Source organism: Centruroides sculpturatus, unplaced genomic scaffold (genome assembly GCF_000671375.1).
Source record: "Centruroides sculpturatus isolate CEXI.00-Female unplaced genomic scaffold, Cexi_2.0 scaffold1017, whole genome shotgun sequence".
Lineage (NCBI taxonomy): Eukaryota > Metazoa > Arthropoda > Arachnida > Scorpiones > Buthidae > Centruroides > Centruroides sculpturatus.
Genome location: NW_019385285.1, coordinates 109,786 through 116,544, shown reverse-complemented (window position 1 = coordinate 116,544; position 6,759 = coordinate 109,786).

Here is a 6,759-nt window from a genome sequence, read left to right as displayed (position 1 = left end):
AAAAATTTTTTTTTTGTTTTTTGGTCGATCACCATTGGTGACCTTAAAACATTTGGAACATTTTAAAGAAATAAATGGTAATCGACCAACTATGTCTTTTTATTTATTAAAAAAATATTTATCATCCAGTGAAATTTTAAAATTAAAAAAATTTGTAATAATTCGCCGTCAGACGGAGAATAAGGTTAATCTATATTTAACAGCGCAAATTTTCAAGTGGATATAAGGATCCGAAACTCCCTAACGGAGAAGGATAAAAACTCAAGATGTTGAAAGGTCACCAATTCCAATTTTTTACAAATTGTTATATTTTAAATTGGATTATTTCTGTATTTTAAGTAACTGTTTCATGTGTGGCCATGTAGCCTACAAGGAAAGGTCGTGTCGCTTGAATTTTATTTTGGAACATTTTAAAGAAATAAATGGCAATTGACAAAAAAAAAATTTTTGGAAACAACTGTCCTTTTATTTATTAAAATAATATTGTTCAATAAACTATTGCCACAAGAAATTTGACATTACTTTTTTTCACACTCATTACATTTGAGTTGAAACTGAACACATTGCATCATACACTTATGCAGGTGTGTTAGATGAGTCAACATCAGTTATTACATCCTTCTAAAACTAACATTCTTCATCCATAGACCTGACATCTGACTGGGAAGAGCATAGTAGAGTAAAAGAGTCCAACTGTGGTGAGGAGATTATTCCAAGCTTGACTTAAAGATCGTCATACCAGAAAGAATCCTCTTCTGTCAAAGAAAATGAAGTTGCTTCAATGGGCCAATTGAACATGCCAGATAATCTGAAGAGAGTGGAAGTTATTTTTAGGATTTATCAAAATTTACTCTGCATGGCTCAGATGTTGCAAAGTGTATTTTAGGATAAGGCAAGGTCAAGAATTCCATCCTAATAGAGTTGCATTTGAAGCATCCTACAGATTTTTTGTAACTTTATTTCTTGCCATAGAATTGGTTGACTACATTTTGTTGCAAGTTCAGTGAATTCAAAAGTGTGTAAGGACATCCTCAAGTAACATCTACAATTTCTGATCAATTTAGGGAGACTGAAGAGTATCTTTCAAAATGTCACAAAGCAAAAGTGGTCAGATTAGTATGGTCTCCAATTGTGAACCACAACAATCCGAGTCTTGTTTAAAAGCACAACCCAACAGTTTTCAGACTTTTATTAAAATAACAAAAACCCATACAATCCTTCTGGTTTCTCTGACACTTATTCTATACTAATATATGACCATTAAATTGCTGAAAATCCTTGTTGCTGGATTTTCAAAAAAAATAAAAAAATAAATATCCAGCATCAAGTTGCTTAACTTTCCCAGCAACATTTAATGTTTTGGTGGCACTATTTGTTATGATATTTTATTAAAAAACTTTTATATTTTTAATTATTATAAAATGGCAAATGACAAAAAGCTTATTTTGTGAGTAGGGATGAGTTTTATAAAAAATTGTAAATGCTAATAACAAGTAAAATAATCATTAAGTCTGACCCTACTGGAGATACATGACTCCCTGCTGTTTCCATCCTCCATCCTTTAACCACCAAAATTTAATAGCATCAATCCCTCTAATACACAAATCTCCCTGCAAAATTTCAGAACTTTTCAACAAAAACACCAGGAGTTAAGCTCCAAAGTGAGTGAACAAAATTATGCCCCCAAACACATGCACACAGACTAACATCTATATAAACAAAAAAAAAAAAGAAGAAAAAAAAAATCACCCAATTTTTTTTTTTGCATTGACATTTCAAGGTCGAACCTCCCTAACAGAATTGAGAAACATAAATGAGTAGTTTATATAGGTCTCAGCAACACTGCTCAGCACTAGCATTCACTAATGAACCCAACATAGAAATCATTTGGAACAGTGCTGAGATCATTAGATCTATGAACAATGAATAGCTTAATTAAAAAGAGTTGGAAATTCTAGAAATTTACAAAAAAACTAGAAGCCTTGAATATGTTAACTATCAGGATGCAGACTTTTTGTACAGTGTATGGAAATCATTATATGAAATGTAGCTTACAACAACTGGAATTTTTATACTATTTTTGTTCTAATGTTAACATCCAAGTTTTTAATTACAATAGATCATTGTTTATTTGAAAGCCGATCAAGTGAAACATCAGTTAACTGAAAGCGTTCCAGTCGGACTGTGTCATGCTGAATTGAACGTTTCTGATACTATATTAACAAATTTGATACTATATTTGTTTTTATATTTTTCAATATGTTTATTTTGTTTGTACAAAATAAAGAAATAATTTTTAACAAAGCAATAGCCACTATTATTTATTTTTAAAAATTTAGATTAGGCTTAACATCGACGAAAATTCAATGCAAAGCGACATGCAACGGAGAAAAATTTCAATATGGGATAGGTTAATATATTTTTTCGTACATAATCGGTTATCCAAACAACCCCAGTTCCCAATTGATTTGGATAAATGATGCTCTACTGTATTTTATCCATTTTTTCATGCTTACACATTTGAATATTGTGTTTTTTTTTCTCAAATGTTTTTTAAACTTTAACTTTTGTATGTTCTATTTCATTTTTGTGTTTGGAAATTGTCAAGATATGAGAATCATTCAAAAAGAAACTAGCCAGAGGTCTAGGAACAGAAACCCTTACCTATATGTCAGAAGTATTGGCCCTGGCTGTTGAGGCACTTGTCCCACTGTGACACAAGGTAGTGAATGGATGGCTGTCTCGTAAAAGTCCCAGGGCAGCGTTGTCAACCAGTTCCAAACGTACTGCTGGATGTCATTGTCTGAGGTGAATCATTTGCCTCTCAGAGCCTTCATTAGGGGACCAAAAATGGTGTAATCGCAGGGAGAGAGGTCTGGACTGTATGGAGGGTGACCGAGGAGCTTCCACTTGAATTTCTTTAAGAGTGCCGTGTTGGCCGTATGAGGCCTGGCATTGTCATGGAGCAGAATGACCCCACGGGTGAGCTGTCCTGGTCCTTTCGATTTATCGCTTGGCGAAGTGTGGTCAAGGTTTGTGAATAACACTGGGCATTCACTGTTGTCCCATGCTGCAGGAAGTTGATAAGAAGGGGGCTGCTTTGGTGAAAGAAGAATGTGAGTATAACCTTTCCTGCACTTGTGTGGATGGCCTTGGATTTTTTTGGTGGTGGTGACCCTAAATGTTCCATTGGAGACTTTGTCGTTTCGATTTGGGTTTGAAGTGATGACACCATGACTCATCTCCAGCCACCACTCATGACAGGAACTCATTCCCTTCCCGGGCCTAGCGCTCAAGATGATCAAGACAGTGGGCCATTCGACATGCTTCCTGTTATGGTTGATGACTGTGGGGGACCCATTGGGCGCACACTTTGTGCCAGTTCAATCTTTCCCTCATGATGGTGTGAACACTTCCAACACTCAATCTGAGCTCAGTGGCAGCAGCTTGTACCATCACTCAGTGGTTCTGAGTAACGACTCCATCAACCAGCTAGACAATATCATCGGTAATGCAGTGTGGTGTTCCTGACCGTGCATCATCGACTAACGACACTCACCCTTCTCTGAAGCACTTGTGCCACGCCTTGACTCTTGCAAGGGACATGCAGTGTTCACTGTACACTTGTGACATTCTTCGATGAATGTCCATTCCCCTACTCCTTCCACTGTCAAAAAACGAACAATACCTCTTTGCTCTTCTTTTGACACCTCCACTTCACTATTTCACTGTTTACAACACGACTGACCGTGGTGGATGATTGACATGTGCTTCTGTTAGCTTTGTAGTCACGTGGTATGCACCCATGACCCTCTAGCGGCAGGCTGTGATCTGTGCTGTTGTTGGAACCACACATTCTTATACATGCAACGATATTACAATTCTGTCATCAGTTTTCACACTCCAGCCTCTAGCTAGTTTCTTTTTGAATGATCCTCATACATTTTGGAATTTTTTGAAAACAGAATTGAAAACATTTTGGGTTCATTAAATTTTAATTGTTAGAGTGATGAGATGTTTTGTATCTAATTCTTCCTCCAGTTTCTACTTTTGTTTATTAAAAAAACAAGCAACATAATTGCTAATTTTCCTTGTTACAAAAAAATCTAACACTTTAATTTAATCATAGAGTGATACTTTCTTCAGCCATATTGATAAAAAGAACCATTAACTATAGACTTGGACTCATTGGCCACAACTTACAAAATATTCATGAATATTTTTACACAATGTTGTAATTTTCATTTTTGTTTTTACTTTTTAAATTTAATTATATATATTTTTTTTATCACTCTATTTCTAACAGTTTCCATAGCAATGTGATTCTGTACAAGTGTGTCTATAAATGCATGATATTCTAAAATATTGGAATCATTTAATTTGGTTAGTTTTCCACCATTGAAGAAATTTTATAATTTATTAGTATTTAAATAGAAATTTAGTTACTTCTCTAAAAAGTTTATAAAGAAAAATACACTAATATATTTGTAAATTTTAACAAAATCAAAAATACAATTTTAAAATATTAGCTATGTTTAATAAATAACTATATATAAGTTAAGGGTACGACAATTTAATTCCAGGAATAGCAATGTAGTGTCACCCATGATAATTATATTGAAATGACATGACCATTTGTGTTTGAACATGTTTAAACTAGTGTGTGTAAATTTTAAGCTGATAGAGCTAGTTGTTAATAACTATTACTGTCCCAATAACTAATCTGCATGTACTCTTTAGACTAAAAATGGGTGACCAAAATCTAGAGCAACATATTAAATTGTGTGAGAATCAGCAAATATGCTACTCAAACATTACAGCACAACCCAGAAAAAAACATCAGAGCAGGCAATAGAAATCCTAGAGTTCACTGCACCCTAAAAAGACATTCAAGTCACACTCATAGTTTAAGACCATGCTGATGCATTTCTTCAATTACAAGGGAATAGTCCACCAATAATTTATTGAACAGAGAAAAACAGTCAACCAACAATGCTATTTAAAAGTACTGCAAAGATTATGAGCTTCTGTTTAGAGAGAGACCCAAACTATGGCATGACAAGTTGATCATTCATCATCACGACAATGCACAAAGTCACTGTGAGACATTTTCTGGCTAAAAAGCAATTATCCAATGAGATCATCTTATTTATTCACCTGACTCAGCTTCCTGTGATTTCTACCTATTTCCAAAATTAAAATCTACACTGAAAGGATGAAATTTTCTAATATAATGGCTATCCAACAAAATTGAGACAACTGCTCAAAAGTATTCTGGAAAATGAGTTCCAGGATTCCATTCCCATTCCTAGAAAATGAGTTCCTGTTCCAGAAATGGGAATGCTATTTAAGTCAGTGTATAAATGCACAAGTAAAGTACTTTGAAGGTGGCAGTAGCCACTAGTGTACAGTTCTGCTGCATGTATATTTTTCAGAAGTGCATTCTGGGAATTAAATTGTCCCACCTTGTATATATATATATATATCAAATTGATTTACCTCTTAACACCCAGTCCTGAGTTAACTTGGGCATGTTACATAGCGTTACAGAAAATGCGGTCCTTTCGGCCCCCAAAAATTTTTTTTTGATTTTTGGAATGTTTTTTAAGTCTCCAAATTTTTTCAAAAATTTTTACCTATGCAAAAAAATTTTATCGCGATTTTAATTAGCCTTTGATAAGGCTTGATTAAGGCTTAATTTTTTTTTAATCAAAATTAATTAATCGTTCTAAAGTTGTAGTGCACGGATTTGACTTCGGTAAAGTTATTTAAAGCTATTTTCTGATGTCAAAAACGACCTCAATAGTTTTTTAATTTTTTTAATTAATAGATTTTATTATATATAAATTTAATTAATTAGGGGGGCCAGAAATTGCAATAAAAATTTTAATTTTTTAAAAATATAGGTCTAGCCAGTATTCACCCTACTTTAAACCCTTCTCCTCCCCAGATGTCTATCAGAATGTCCCGGGAAAAACGACACCAGCTGTTCTCAAGGTCATCCAGCTGTGTAAACAATGACTCATCGGTGTCAAATTTCGCAGAAAGGCAAGACAAAGGAAAATAAAATTTGAAGTTTTTTCTTCAAAATTAATGCATTTCTTTCCTTTATTTTTCAGTTTTAAGTATTTTTTTATGTTTAATTAAAAATTCCTTTAAAAACACTCATGCAGCAAGTGATTAAATTAACTGAAAAGTACCCATCCAACCATCAGCCAAATTAAATCAGGCAAGAATTAAGCCACAAATATTAATTAGAAATTACATGACTAGAACAACTAGAGGTAAACATCAAGTGCTATCTCTTAACAAAAGTAGTAACTATAATTTAAATTTAGAATAGGCTGGAATAAAAGAATCAGCCCAGAGCAAGAGTTGAACCCACACCCTCCGCTTCACCATGCAGTGTGCTGACCAGTTACGCCACCCTGACCTCTAAGCCAATTCCTCCCTTCCAGACACATTTAAGCTTTAGATATAACCATCCAACAGTTACCCATGGGAACTTGTTGGGACATATTCAACACCTACTAGCCTGTGAGTATGGCTCACCATACTCCAGCACAATTCAAAAATGTTGCAGCATGCTGAATATATATATTAGATCATAGGAATTAATGAATTAACATGAAATTAATTGATTATTTATTCATTTATTGTTTAAATAATATACATATAATATTGAAATTTTACCCCAAACATAAAAATTTTAACATAATGTATTTTAATCACATAATCAGTCCGAACTTTTAAAAAACA